Source organism: Bison bison, unplaced genomic scaffold (genome assembly GCF_000754665.1).
Source record: "Bison bison bison isolate TAMUID 2011002044 unplaced genomic scaffold, Bison_UMD1.0 scf7180017864200, whole genome shotgun sequence".
NCBI classification, from domain to species: domain Eukaryota; kingdom Metazoa; phylum Chordata; class Mammalia; order Artiodactyla; family Bovidae; genus Bison; species Bison bison.
In genome coordinates, this window is record NW_011494772.1 from 2,239,263 (window position 1) to 2,254,277 (window position 15,015).

Consider the following 15,015-nt stretch of genomic DNA (forward strand, 5'->3'; position numbering starts at 1 on the left):
GGAATTTCTTATTGTGTCTAAAAGGAAAATATAATGGGTCTCAGATTTCCAGAAATATAAAATCAATTGAATATGCTTCTATATCCTTTGGGCTTCCCTGGGGTTCAGTTGGTAAAGAATTTACCTGCAATGGGGAGACCTGGGTTCAATCTCTGGGTTGGGAGGATCCCCTGGAAAAGGGAACAGCTGCCTACTCCAGTATTCTGGCCTGGAGAATTCCATGGACAGAGGAGCCTGGCAGGCTACAGTCCATGGAGTCGAAAGAGTCAGACACAACTGAGTGACTTTGACTTCACTTCACTTCTCTTCACTTCTATCTCCTCTACTTTCTTCTCTCTGTATGGGAAAAATAAATGTTTTGAAAATTCAAACCCAAGATGAGCCCAAATTAGACAGCATGATCATCAAGGCCCCTTAAGTTAGTGTTTCTAAAGCAGATATTCTTTTAAATTAAGACTCTGAATGGAAATTTCAAATACTTCAAATTTTGAAATGACTTAAAAGGAGAATTAAGACTATTCTTTTTTTTTCTTTTTTAAATATTAGTTTGCACAAATATTTTTTCTTTTTTTTTTAATTTTATTTTTTAACTTTACAATATTGTATTGGTTTTGTTGATTTGGAGCTGTTGTCTTTACAACTACGCAATATGTAGCTATGGGGACAATGTATCTCAACTCTTTTCAAAAGTGGTTATAGTTACTAGTGTTGTAATTTCTACTTACTATATGACTGTAAATAGCTCATAGAATCTAATTTCTCAAGTAATCTGTAATGACCTAAGAAGAAAGAGTGAATATATGTATATGAATTACTGATTCACTTTGCTGTGTACCAGAAAGAAACTAATACAACAATGTAAGTCAGCTATACTCCAATAAACACTGTTTTTTTTTAAGAAGCAGTTACCAAGAATAGAATATATTTTCTAGTTACTACCTGGCTGTATACAGAAAGAAGTTGATAGAATCTAATTTCTTCAAGTCCATACTGTATTAGAATGTCCTAGACTATGCCGCAGTGACCAATGCTTCCCAAGTCTCTGTGCTTACCATAATAAAGGCTTATTTTTTATTCATATAATATGCCTCTCATGAGTCATTTATGGCTTTGTTCCCAACCCAGGCAAACCAAGAAGCCTCTATTGGAAACATAACCCATCATCTGGTAATGGGGAAAAGACCTTAATGCAGGAGACCTGGGTTTGATCCCTGGGTTGGGAAGATCCCCTGGAGGAGGGCATGGCAACCCACTCCAGTATTCTTGCCTGGAGAATCCCCATGGACAGAGGAGTCTAGTGAGTTACAGTCCATGGGATCCCAAAGAGTCAGACATGACTGAGCAACTAAGCACACAGAACGTAAACCTTCTTAGAGTTTACAGAAATTTATAACTCATACCCTCACCCTAACTTTATGACCAAAGAATATGCTTAACGTATTTCATGTGTTTGCATAGTTAAATGCTTCATAATCAGTTTTTAAGGTTGTTGGCTTTCAGGTCCTATACCTCAAATCTGCATTTGATGAAGACTCACTGATAATATGTTAAACCTCACAGGATCAAGTCCACAGGTTTGTGGCAGGACATCTGAAACCCTTTCAGGTTGATATTGATGAATCAACAAAGTAAGTACAAATGTTTAATTAGCTACAAGTTCACCTAAATGTGCTCTCATCCATCCAGTTTTTCTCTACCTTGTGAACAATGAAATTATGAACCCCCCATCAAATGTTTAGCTAGAATCAAGACAAACTGCTTCTAAGACATTCTCATGATCTAAAAGCTGCTTACATTAGCAAAAATAGAAAGAGTGTTTTGCTGTACATGATTTCTTCTCAATAAAATAATGCCCTTTATCTGTGCCCTAAAATACCTAAATTGTTTACAGGTTATTTTTAAAAGCTTATTCTTGAAATTTCCCTGGCATTGCATTTTTTTTGTTTATTCAATATTTTTGATACTTGATGTTTTTTATATCTCCCTATAAAGTTTCAAACAAATATTAAAGAGATTTTTAGTGATCATGTCTGTAATTTACAAAAATGGATATATAATTTTTCCCAGTACCATTAATAAATAGTTGAATACAGTTAAAATAGCTAGGTATTTTTTACATATTGATTAACATTACTTTTAAAATATGGACTCTGAAAAATCTTATCATACATTTTATTCTTACTATAAAAAGATTTCACTTCCACGTTGGTGATCTGAGGTTCAGAAGGTTATTGACCTTCCTAAGATAATAGGAAATAAAACTGAAATATGCATTTGATTTAATTTTTACTTATTTCTTAACAGCAAAATTAATATATGTGCCTTATGGAATGTTAAACAAACAAAAACAGAAAAAGTCACCCATAATTATAATATGCTTATATTAGTGATTTTCAATATGCTTGAAAGTGAATAGTGAAAATGAAAGTCACTCAGTTATGTCCAACTCTTTGCAACCCCATGGACTATACAGTCCATGGAATTCTCCAGGCCAGAATACTGGAGTGGGTAGCCTTTCCCTTCTCCAGGGGATCTTCCCAACCCAGGGATTAAAACCCAGGTCTCACATTTTGCAGGTGGATTCTTTACCAGCTGAGCCACAAATCTAATCGCTTCTTAATCATGAGTATTGTATCTCTTTAAATCAGGAATTACTTTGCCACAATGAATAGAATAAAAACAAATTTAGGATTTATGTAGTTCCCAATTTTTAGGTAGCTGTTAATTTTGTACTGTCTTTCTCAGGACGTAGAGTATGGCTACTCTATTTTGCTTCTCCTAGCCTTTTCCAGCTAGAAAGCTGTTAGCCTTTCTAAATCTATTCTTTCAGCCTGAACCAATCTTTAGTTTTAAAATTTGTTAATCTTATTCTATTTCTAATTTTTGATATTAATTTGCTTGCCTGTCAGAATTGAGTTATTGGGTTCTCCAGCCCTTTAAAACTCCTATTCCATTTTAGAGGTCTATGTTTAAAACAAACATTGTATGAATATTCAGAAGTTTTTAAATACTGTATTTAATGCAGTTATATTACCAAAATGTCACAGCCATTTTCCATCACCAATTCCAGAGCCTAAATCTTCTCTTAATCTACTTTTTTTCCAATTATTACTGTATTACTACTTACTTCTCATCTCTCCCTCTCTCTCTCTCTCCACCAACCTATGCAATCTAGAGCACCTAAACAACTATTATTTAACAAGTGGGTCATACAATTGAAGAATAAGTTGTATTTACTACGTGAAGAAAAGAAACCAAACAATGGAAAAATGGATTTGTTGGGCGAAATTATTGTACTGATACTTGGACTGAAAATCATTAAAATTTTATTCTTTGCTCTAAACATAGCACAAACTGGTTATCTACACTTGAACTTTGCTTAAGAAAAATGCTCCTTTCTGAGACATACAATAGGGGAAGTTATTTTTAAACCTGTGAAGAAAGGAACAGAACCTTATTTGCAAGTAGACTTTCTGTTATCAGGCTTCCCTGATAGCTCTATTGGTAAAGAATCTGCCTTCAATGAGGACACCCTGTTTTGATTCCTGGGTTGGGAAGAACCCTTGGAGAAGGGTTCTTGTGGTCCAGTGTTCTTGGGCTTCCTTTGTGGCTCAGCTGGTAAAGAATCTGCCTGCAATGTGGGAGACCTGGGTTTGATCCCTGGGTTAGAAAGACCCCCTGGAGAAGGGAAAGGCTACCCACTCCAGTATTCTGGCCTGGAGAATTCCATGGACTGTACAGCGACTTTCACTTCACTTTCTGTTATTAACCTCTCAGCATAGAAAACATAGACTAATATATTTGCTATTATTTAAAATTAAAATGATTTTTTCAATCCTTTCCTTCTTAGAGGATAATGTAATTGTGTTCATTTCTCTTTCAAGTAAAAATGTTTGTTCTTAATTTCTATTGTAGCTTTATCTACTTTTGTGTGCCCAACATAATTCCATATGAAAGTAGACTTGGTTTTCACTAATGAGCAAGCAACTCAACTTTAATATTAGCTTTTGTACAGGCAGAGGTTTTTCTAGGACAAAAGCAAATAGCATTACAATTTAATTGAGTTTAACTACCTAAGAACTATAATATATAAATAAGAACATAGTTTAAAATTGTTTTATTATGCTTTATAAGCAACTCCTAAATGAGTCCTTGAAACAGACTAAATGAATGGCTTTTAAATATGTTAGAATTTGATTAGTAGAGTTCCCTCTAAATTGTCTTTTGAAGGGCAAACTGCATCTGCCCATTAGCCTTGTTATAACAGGCATATAGGAAATTGACTTTAAGTAGAAGTAGTGTTTTATAGGGCTTCCTAGGTGGTGCTAGTGGTAAAGAACCTGCCTGCCAATGCAGGAAACAGATGAGACACGGGTTCAATACCTGGGTCTGGAAGATCCCCTGGAAAAGGGCACGGCAACCCACTCCAGTATTCTTGCCTGGAGAATCCCATGATCAGAGGAGCTTGCTAGGCTACAGTCCATGGGTTTGCAAAGAGTCTGAGAGGAATGACACGACTTAGGAGCAGCAGCAGTGTTTTATAATCTACGTCCATATCCATTTGTTTGTTTGCTGTAACCAAAAATTATCTGATATTTTATAAGGATTTTGGGTGAATTTATATTTTTGTCCATTTTCAAAAAAATATTTGAAGCTTTTATTCACAGATTTTGTAGGATAATAGGTAGCAATATGCTTAAGAATTCAGAACTTGAACAAAAATGATGTTTATTAACATTTTCTCTAATCTCAAGGTACTATCACAGATTCCCACCCAATTTTACTCTTGTTTTGTTGTTTGTCCTTTAATCGTTTGCCAGAGTATTTCACTTCAACATTTTCATGGTCAAAATTTATCTTACTTACTTTATAATCCTGTTTGATATAGAGTAAACTATCCTCCTCCATGTCTCTTTATCTTGCCAATTTTTATTAGGATTCTACATATTATGAACATTCCATTCATGGTGATGGTCTTACCAACATAACTGTACCATGAAGTTCTCATCTCTTCTACTTAGTATCAAACTTAGTTCATCTTTTTAAAGTTTAATATTTCTCCTCAAATTTACTATCTTATGAAGTTTTATTTTTAACTTCTGAGTTGTATCTTCTTTACCTGATTTAGTCATTAATCCAAATTAATTTATAAGCTGTGTATTTAAATGTAACCTCTTGCAACTTTCTACCTTGGCATTTTAGCATATTTAATGTATCATAGTATTATAATTAGCAATTAGTTTATATATTTCTGTTTACTACTGATTTACATCTTAAGAAAATGCCCTTTTAACCACATTCTTACTTTTATATTTCTATTTTCAAAGTATAATTTATATGTCTACTAATTTTCCTTTTCATCTGTCAAAAATCAAACATGAATTAATGTCTTATTTAAAATAGATGAATTATTGTCAATGGCTTTGGAGTAGTTTAACCTATACATATTTCAAAATTACTAAAGACACAAAGAATTTGTTTAAAATGGCTTGACTAGTAGCTAAATGTCATTAGGGCTCATTAAATTTTACCAAATGTTATCCTATTACATGTTTACCTAAGTAAGCTGATTATAGTAATGGCATACAGGAGTAAGCCAGGTGTGTTTTGCTTTCAAACTTTTATAGATATTCACATTAGCCACTATAAGGCATTGTCATCATGATCCAAGGGCATAATGGAAATCAGTTTCTCATGGAGCATACATTGTCCTTGAAAACTGCACCAACAAAATGAGGGGGTCCAGCAATTCTTCATCTAGTAAAGAATGGATCAAAGATATTCCTACAGATCTGAGAATGTTGAAAACTACTGTAGCTTAAATCTATTGTTTAAAATAATTATTACCACAGTATATAATAAGGTAAAATATTTTCAATATTTATAAATATATATTACCTGCAATCTATGCTATATATCTCATAACATATAAGAATGAGATAAACACCAGTAACTCATTGATGAGATGGAGAACTGGTTTTTTTTCCCTGAAAAACTAATAAACTGGTAAGTTGAATTTATGATTCTGATTCCCTTGCTGTATATTTGCCTCAGGTTTTTTTGTAGAAAGTGAGAATTGACCAAACAATTGTATGTTAAACGTGTTAATAGACTGGCTTCTATTTATTTATTTTTTGTGCACTATCTGTCCACGATTCAACATCTATATTAAATTAGTGGTCATAGATATTTCATATATATATGTGTGATGGAAACTTTGGAAATACACCTAAGAATGTTGGATTTTCTAACCCCCAATGGAAACTGTCATCCTTGACATCTAAAGTAAATTACAGTCATAGATAAATTCCATTAATTCTGTATAAACTCTGCCTGAATAAAACACATCTTTTCTCAATTCTAAAAAGATATTCATTAAATGCAGAACTTTCAATTTGCACTAAGTCTGAAAATGATTATTTTTTTTCAAGTCCACTTGTAGCAGGAAGTTGAAAGACCAATAATACACTTGTTTTAAAAAAGAACCGAATATCAATCAACTCCATTCAACTTTGCATGGTCATAACACTTTCTTACTAGACCAAATAATAACCTTTTTTCTTTTACAGATAATGAGTCTCTTAAACTCTTATATTGAATATAGTAATATCTTGATATTTTTATGTTAATTCTATTATAAGTTGAAAATTTCATAAGCTGGCCTAGAGTGATTGTAATAACTCTGCGTACAAAGTCTTTCCAAAAGACTGTTCCAGAGATACAAGAGTAATAGGGTAATGCAGCAAATTGACTCTGATGTAATGCCAATTGATCATGTCTGTTCACTCTGAATTAGTGGTCACAGATATTTCAAATATATATGTTTGATGGAAACTTTGGAAATACACCTGAGAATGTTGGATTTTCCAACTCCTAATGGATACTGTCCTCCTTGACATCTTAGTACTGAAAGATTTAATTCTGGGTCCTCCAGGGATATAATCTATAAGTTAGACCTGGAAAGCTGCAAAGGCACCCTGGACTTGAAGTAACACTTCTGCTCTCCAGGGTTACTACTGAGGGAAGGGAAGAGGCTACACAGGGAGGGAGTTATGGAAATGAAGAAGGGTTGTAGCACACACTATGTAAGTAAATTCAAATGCTATAAGTGTGTTTGGAATAAGACCTCAATTGTTTTATTTTTGCATCTTGTGTTTTCATTTATTTAGTTTACACATGGCTGGTGAATTATGAGTTGGCTGCTGCTGCTGACCTTATTCAGTATATCAGTTTCTACCAGCAGTGAGCTGTAAATTCTAGACACAATATTAATAATTATAGACATAATAATTTTGTAATTAAATTTACATTACCATTTACATCTAAATCCCAATAAAATTATGTTATTTCCTAAACTGTAATATCAGAGAACACCTTAGATGGAACTTGGTGGAGAGTCTGTGTCATTTCAGTTTACATGAGGATTTCTTTCCTTCCAAAAAATTAAAGGTCAGAGCAAAACATGATTAAGGGCTTTAAATTCATATATATTAAGATTCAGCTATTAATACTCTAATTTTAAACACAGTTACCTTTAATGATGATGTACTGGAGTGGTTTTTGCACCACGTTACAATATTTCAAATTGCTAGTCACCACAGGCCTGCCTCACTTTAAATCTCCTTGTGCCAATTTCCATCACTAATGGGCTCACGAAGAGAGAAACTGTAAAAAGAAAATGTGGCAATTAATAGTGAATGCTTGACATATTGTGACATTATCAATATCTTTATGTTGATTTATATTTGGGAGTCAATACTCATAAAATATTTCTGAATTTCTTAATTTGCAAAATTAAAGAAAAAAAGATGCCCATGGCATTATCATGGATGCCTTTTTTTTTTCAGGAATATTAAAAAAAAAAATAGATCCCAAATATCTTAACATTCACATTTTAGCTTCTGCCATTTTAACCTGTATAAGTTATTTAGAGTAGCCATGCACTATCAAGAATAAAACTAGATGCTATTTTATTTAAGTGAAAGGCAGAAGTATCTGACTATATAAATATTTCCGGGATTTACATCCGAATAAGGCATGACAGGAAAAAAAGGGGAAAAAAAGGAGGGTTTTCCTGCCAAATGCATCTGTGTGAATTTTCTTCAGAAAGGGTTCTTTTAAAAAGCCTTTGTATGTTCAAAGCCACTCCACACAGGCAATTAAAGGCATATATGAAATGATAGATCACAAGACATGAGTTTAAATGTGAGGGTTCCCCCCCACCCCCGCTCCGTTAAACATCGCAGCAGGCGTTACAATACCAGAGGTAACGAATCAATTAAATCCATTTTCCCCTCCGCGCCTCCGAAGCTGCGTGTGTAGTGTTGCTGTGTAGTTTAGAGCCTGAGCAGTAGGACCCAGGGGCCTCCGCAGCCACCAATAGAAGCGCGCACTTGCACCTATTTGCATGCAGTGCCCTCTGCTCTGCGCATTAATAGTAATAGAGATAACGGGGTTGAAAGAATTCTCTACTGAAGAAGGATTGGATTTTTTCAGGGTACTGATACCGAGAAGAAACCCGACTTCAATCACTCCCTATTTTCCACTCTTAACATTTGTAAGTCACAGGCAGCTTTTGCTTGGTTAATAAAGTCGGGGAGGTCTCGGTGCCCAGCAAAGTTGGGAGGACTGCGCCTGCACCCCGGAGCCGCTAGATCGAGGAAAACAGTCGTATCAAAGGGTAAGTCTCCCAAACGATGGCAAAGGAAGTGACAGCCGGCTTTCGAATTGTCTAGAGGTACACGCTCCGTTTTACAGCGGTGGTGGCGGGAGTGTAGAATGGGTGCGTAAAGGACCCTGCAGTTTGTCCAGAAATTGTGACGGATGCACCGGGGTCTTTGCGGGTAGAATCAAAAACCTTCAGGCTACATCGGAAATTGCAGCCTTACGCTCGGGCGGGATTCAACAAGTTTCCCCGCAGGGATGAGATGTGTATTTATTTCCTTGCAAGTTGTGCTGAGTGTCCCTTCAGTGTGGGCTTGAGATGGCTTCACAAAGAAGTTTCCGCAATTTGTGTCTGTTGTAGGTGGTTGGATGAATCCTTGTTTGGGAGATTCTGTCGGGCATCTGGGCTTCCTGGGGACACACCGGAGAACTGCTTCGAAGGATGCTCCTAGCATCAGCGGCCTGCTGGGTTGATGCTGGGCAACTTTGCGGCGTAATCTCGGTGTCTCTGACCGCGCCGCGGTTCATGATGCGGACAGGGGTGCAGAAACCTCCGGGTCCAGGGCCATTTAGGCTCCCAAACTTTGAAAGCATTCTCCAAGAAGGGGGATGAAAAGGGGGGCTTTGAAAATCAGCATTACTGGGTGAATTTTGGTAAACTCTTCAGGGTATATAGGGGAGTCTTTCCAGATCTGCGTTTTCAACCTGCAGTTTGGGCCTGGAAATGGAGTGCTGATGTGGAGAAGGTGGCGGTTTAAAGCTAAGGCGGGGAGGAGGGGGCTTTTTCTGTAGGAGAGCGGAAGAAGAAGCTCAGATAGATGAATGAACAAGGTGCGTCCCATCTTTCACACACAAAAACCACACGCGTGGGACGTGCCAGGAAGCGCTCCAGTTGATCGCGTTTAACTGGAAAATGTATTGCAGGGGGGGTCCAGTCACCTCTGTATTATTGATGAAGCGCTGAGCCCTTCTGGGGTCCCTTCTGGCTCCTTCTCCCTGCTCTCTCTCACTCCCGGGCTCTTGCTGTCTAGAGCTCCGGGGTTGGCGCGGGTGCCGCGGGCGCACTGCTCAGCCCCGCAGCGCCGCGGGCACAATGGGGAGAGGCGGGCATAGCCCGCGGGACGGGCGAAGCAGGGAGCGTGAGGCAAGCTCGCTGCCGCAGCCCGGGCGGCCGTTCCGCCCGGGGGTTCCAGCGCTGCGGAGGCCGCTTGCATCCTGCAGCCGCATGCCGCGAGGTCCCCGAGGGGCCGGCGCAGGACGCGCACACCTGGGCGCAGAGGTCCCGCGTTATCCTTCCAGGGGTCACTGTGCCGCAGGCAGACAGGTGGGATAGGCAGACGGGATGCTAAAACATCTCAGCCCAGCCCGGGGTCTGAGCTGCAGGCGCTAACCGTAGGGTGACCCCCGAGTCCCAGCGGGACCCGCACTCTAATGGTAAAGAGGACGACGAGGAAAGAAGGGAAGCGCTAATGAGGCTGCGAGAAGAGAAAGGCAGCAAGTGATTTGGGCCAATCCTGGTCATGGGCCAGGCTTTCCTTGGCTCTTTTAACTGGGCTTGCCTTAGATGCGGCTTTGAAAAGCGCTTCCTAACCTTTCTGCGGCACGAAGGGGGCAGGCTTCTAAAAGCCGGAGCTCACTGGAGACTCCTCCTAGCAATGAAGGAAGGAGGTGGCCGGGCCGGGGGACTTCTTTTGGCAGTGTCATTTAACCCTGACCTCAGCACCTCCCACCTTTTCTCACCCCCACCGGGAGTTGCCTGACCTTGTATATTCCTCTGGGTCATAGGCTCTGTTTCTTTTTAAGTGATTGTTACCAAGCTCTGTGTTACAAAGGGCTGTGAAGAGACTGTATTTCCAAGTAGTGGTGGGAGATTGTTTAATTCGAACGTGTATTGCCAACCCCTCATGAGCACTTGGAGGAAGGGGCAGAAATTCAGGACCTATGGAATGTTCACATGGGGATGTTTAGTTGCTTGAAGGGGATCTTTCAGAGGAAATAACACTCTTCTGAGCATGTGGGATAAGACAATAATATCATTGCACTACATTTCATTGTGGTTATTTGGCAAGTAGGATGTAATATTAAACATAATATTTTGGGAATCCACCCTTATATAAGGCAGACAACTAGAAACCTGGCAGCTAGGCTTTAAAACCCAAATTGGATGCTCTTAGAACCCAGTATTTTGAGCAACTTAGTTTTCCAGCCATATCCTGGTATCTCCTCTATATCTTGAGGAGGTACATGTAGCTCTTTAGAAAGCATTCTGGAAGGCATACAGCATGTTGATTTTATTAAAGGCATTTATTAAAGGATCTGCTGGTGTTCCAGCAACCCCCTCCCTTTCTCTCCAAAACCAGAAAAAATACCAAAATCATCAACAGCAGCAACTCAGAACTGATACCTAGGGAGTAGGAGGACTTTGTTTCTTAGGCATCTAGCTTCTTCCCAAAAGAGAGGGACAAGATAAAGCTGAAGAATAAGTAGCGAGTGAGGGCGTATGTTGCCACGGATTTTGGACTTGCTTTAACCTTTCTTTGGACTTCCTTTAACCTTTCTCCATGTATCTTTTGCTTTATGCATCTTCTTGTATAATCTGAAGAATTGAAGTACAATGACACAGCTGCAGATCCCTGACAGAGGCTTGCTCTAGAAAACAGCTGTTAATCACATTTGCTATAATTTCCCACTTACTTCCTTTTACTTCCCTTCCCTTACCCTGTCCTTGAACCAGTGTTATCATCTTCTAGGCTTTTTCTGGCAAAAGGTTAGTGATTTCCAGCAGTAGAGCACCTGTTTTGAGTGTGGGTTGGAGGAGAGACTCTGAGCTGCCCAGAGTGTCTTATAGGTTTAAAGCCTACTTTCTCTTGCCCTATATGGTACACAGTAAAGAACAATATCCTAATATCTCCAAAGAAAATTATATTGGTTTGTATAGGTCTTTTATTTTAAATTTTAAGATTTAATTCAAAGAAAAATAGCATTGATCAGAAATGAATGGGAAGCTATACACTTGCATGCCCTATTTGGAAACTAACATTAGACTCAGCTGAGTGATCACACCTTTTGGCATTGTCTAAACTTGATACATTAGGAGTTATTTTTATTTGGGCAAGATTTAATGTGTTACTTACATTATGAGATTAAGCAATTCAAGACAGTGCAAAGATGTGAATTTTAACAGAAAAAAAGCAAGACAGCAAAGCTAGCCCTTGGCAGCTTGATAAATGAGCAGGTGCAATGCACCATTTGAAATGTAACTTGAGGTGAGGTTCCATCCAATACGCTAGAGAATGAACCCTTCCTTATCACCCAGAAAACTCAACTTATTTTTCTCTTTCTCTGAGATCTGTGAGTTCAGAAAAAAAAACATAATATCATTTAGTAGGTGAGAATTCTGACCTGGTCACTATCATTTATCTCTATAAGTCTGCTATTGAATTGAGTGAGCAATAATATTATTGATACTTTCATGTTTATACCTAAAACATAGTTCTATATGGACCAGCCAGTTATCCTAATCCTATAGGAAATAAAGTTCCTAGAAGAGTAACTGAGGAAACTGTAGACACAGTGTTAGACACTCTTGTTGCCACAGATATTGCATTCAATCCTTACAGTACCCTTTTGAAGTAGACTTTATTAGATTTCTTTAACTTATAAAAAGATTGAATCTCAGAGAGGTTAAACAAAATATACATAACCATTGAGCAAATAAAAGGCAGATTCACTATTAGAAACAAGCTCTTTTTTATAGCATAGTACATGCTTTTCCTGCATGCCGTGGACCTATTTTTTCCCCTCATATTAAAAAAAAATTAAAATTGTGTTTCAGCAGTTATAATTTCTGAGTCTCTTAAATATCTTTTTTCCATGTCGAACCATTCTTTGCATTTCCCCTAGATCAGTCATCTATAAACAGTATTAACAACTTTCCAAGGATGTCACAGCCATAGCTTCTTTAGTATGAAAGCTCCACCTCTAACCCCCACCCCAACTGTACCGTCATCTTTCGAAATCAGAAAACAGGAATGAAACAGAGCCTTCATCATTTGTTTTGATATGTGGACAAATATAGCCAAGCTTTCTGGGAAGAATCCATCAAGTAATTTTCAGATTGAAAATTGTGAAGCTCTACCTTCACATTTCTGCACACATGGCTTCTCTAATCTGGAAGAGTCTGCCTTTCTCTTGGCTAAACTCTATTCATTTATCCAAAAGATTGATATTTCTCCTCCACTAAGAAATTTCTCTATCTGTTCCAACCCTCATAGTTTTTAAACACCTCTGAAATTCCCAATCAATTCTGTCTGCCATCTAATTTGGTTTTAATTTGTATTATATATTTTACATAAATTATCTGTCAACTGTAATTTTCTATTTTCTAATTATTGTACTAAATTTAGCCCTTATTGTCTTCTCATTCTCTTCAGTCACCCTAGATAGTAAGATGTATATCTAGAGTTTTAATAATGAAATCAAAAATTTATATCTTTAGTCCATATATTTTTCCTGAATGCCACGTCTATATTGTCAAGGAATTACTTGACATCTTCATGTAGAGATAAATTACAAATATTTTAAAGGAAAATATAATAGAAGAAACCATTTGAAGCCACATACATTATCTCTCTTGCCAAACTGCTCTTTTACTCAGATTTCCAGTCATAAGTAGCACATTATGCATCCAGCCTTCTTTGATATATTCCTCTGGCTTCCCTGGTGGCTCAGATGGTAAAGAATTCACCAGCAATGTGGGAGACCCGGGTTCAACCCCCATGTCCAGAAGCTCCTCTGGAGAAGGGAGTGGCTACCCACTCCAGTATTCTTGCCTGGAAAATTCCATGGGCAGAATTCCATGGCAGGTGATAGTCCATGGCATCGCAGAGAATTGGACATGACTGAGCAACTAACACTTCACTGCCTTATCAACTATATTCAAACAGTGAGGAAAAAAACATGTACTGATGACTTTCTTTTTCTTAAACCTAATCTCTTCTTCCCAGAGACAGACCTGCCACCTGTTCCTACTCATGCTTTCTAGGATCCCCCTTCTAAGCCATCACCTCACCTCCATTCTTGCCCCACTTGAATTCATGTACATTATGTCTGCAAAGTCTTCTTTCTAGAGCACAAACCATGAAACCCAAACCCCTTATATTATTCAATGTACTCAATCATCTGGACCCAGAATTCCTCTCTTTAGTCTTCAACTTTCACTCATAGCTCAGTTGGTAAAGAATCTGCCTGCAATGCAAGAGACCCTGGTTCGATTCCTGGGTTTGAAGATCCCCTGGAGAAGGGATAGGCTACCCAGTCCAATATCCTTGGTAAAGAATCTGCTTGCAGTGTGGGAGACCTGGGTTTGATCCCTGGGTTGGGAATATCCCCTGGAGAAGGGAAAGGCTACCCACTCCAGTATTCTGATCTGGAGAATATAGTCCATGGAGTCGCAAAGAGTCGGAAACAACTGAACAACTTTCACTTTGCCAATCATTGTGAAAATCGACTTTCATTTTCTCAAATATTCATGATATGTCATAACTCTCTGCTTTTGTTTATGTTAGAACTTCTGCCCAGATTAGTTCTCACTTTCTTGATTCTTGGGTGACCTTTGAAAATATGAATCAGTCATCACTTCTCTTTTGAAGAGTTTCCTGTTAAGCAAATAGATTTAAATCTTTTTATCCTCTCAATAATAGCTCCAAAATTCCATTGAATTTGTTTATTCATTTACAACAGGAGACTGTGAATTCCTTGAAGCAGCTTTTCTCAAACTTTGTCCATTGAACCAAGAAGACCTCCAAATTAACAAAAATGACACTTAAAATACTACTCCCTAGACTCCCTAGCTCTACTAGATTTAATACATTAGAACATATGGGATTGGGATTCTGTAATCTACATTTTAGCAAGCATTTCAGGTGTAACTAGGCACTTAAGAGTTTATCACAATGATTATTCCTCAGCCCAGCCAGGTCAATATGGAGATTAATTTAGCAGTTGGGGGAGGAATCATCAACATAGCTTCTTATGTCTTATTGAGAGCTATGAACATAGTTTCTTAGATTAATGTGTTTCAGAGAAAGATTTGATTAGACAGTATAGTCAAATTATATGATTCATTCCTACCGAAATGAAAGAGCCCTGCATCAGAAAGGCACCCTTCTCAAGAACAGAGTTTTAAAAGTCACCTAAGATGGCCTTTAGAGTTGAAGTACTGCTGTTCAGAGTACTTGGAACTTTTAATGACTCTGACTTTTTATGATTATGTCATATTCACTTGGAAAAGACATAGAAAATGCTGAAACAAAAGTCTTTGAGTTACCACCCAGATTAATTATGTATTAA

General features: G+C 37.9%; 1 protein-coding gene across 1 annotated transcript in view; it reads left to right on the plus strand.

Moving 5' to 3' along the window:
- Positions 1 to 8,396: 8,396 nt before the first annotated feature.
- Positions 8,397 to 15,015, plus strand: part of ROBO1 (roundabout, axon guidance receptor, homolog 1 (Drosophila)) — a 1,299,652-nt gene continuing 1,293,033 nt past the window's right edge. Inside the window, exon 1 of the mRNA XM_010844344.1 lies at positions 8,397 to 8,680. The gene's annotated coding sequence lies outside the window, so the exon portion shown is untranslated. The remainder of the gene's footprint in view (positions 8,681 to 15,015) is intronic.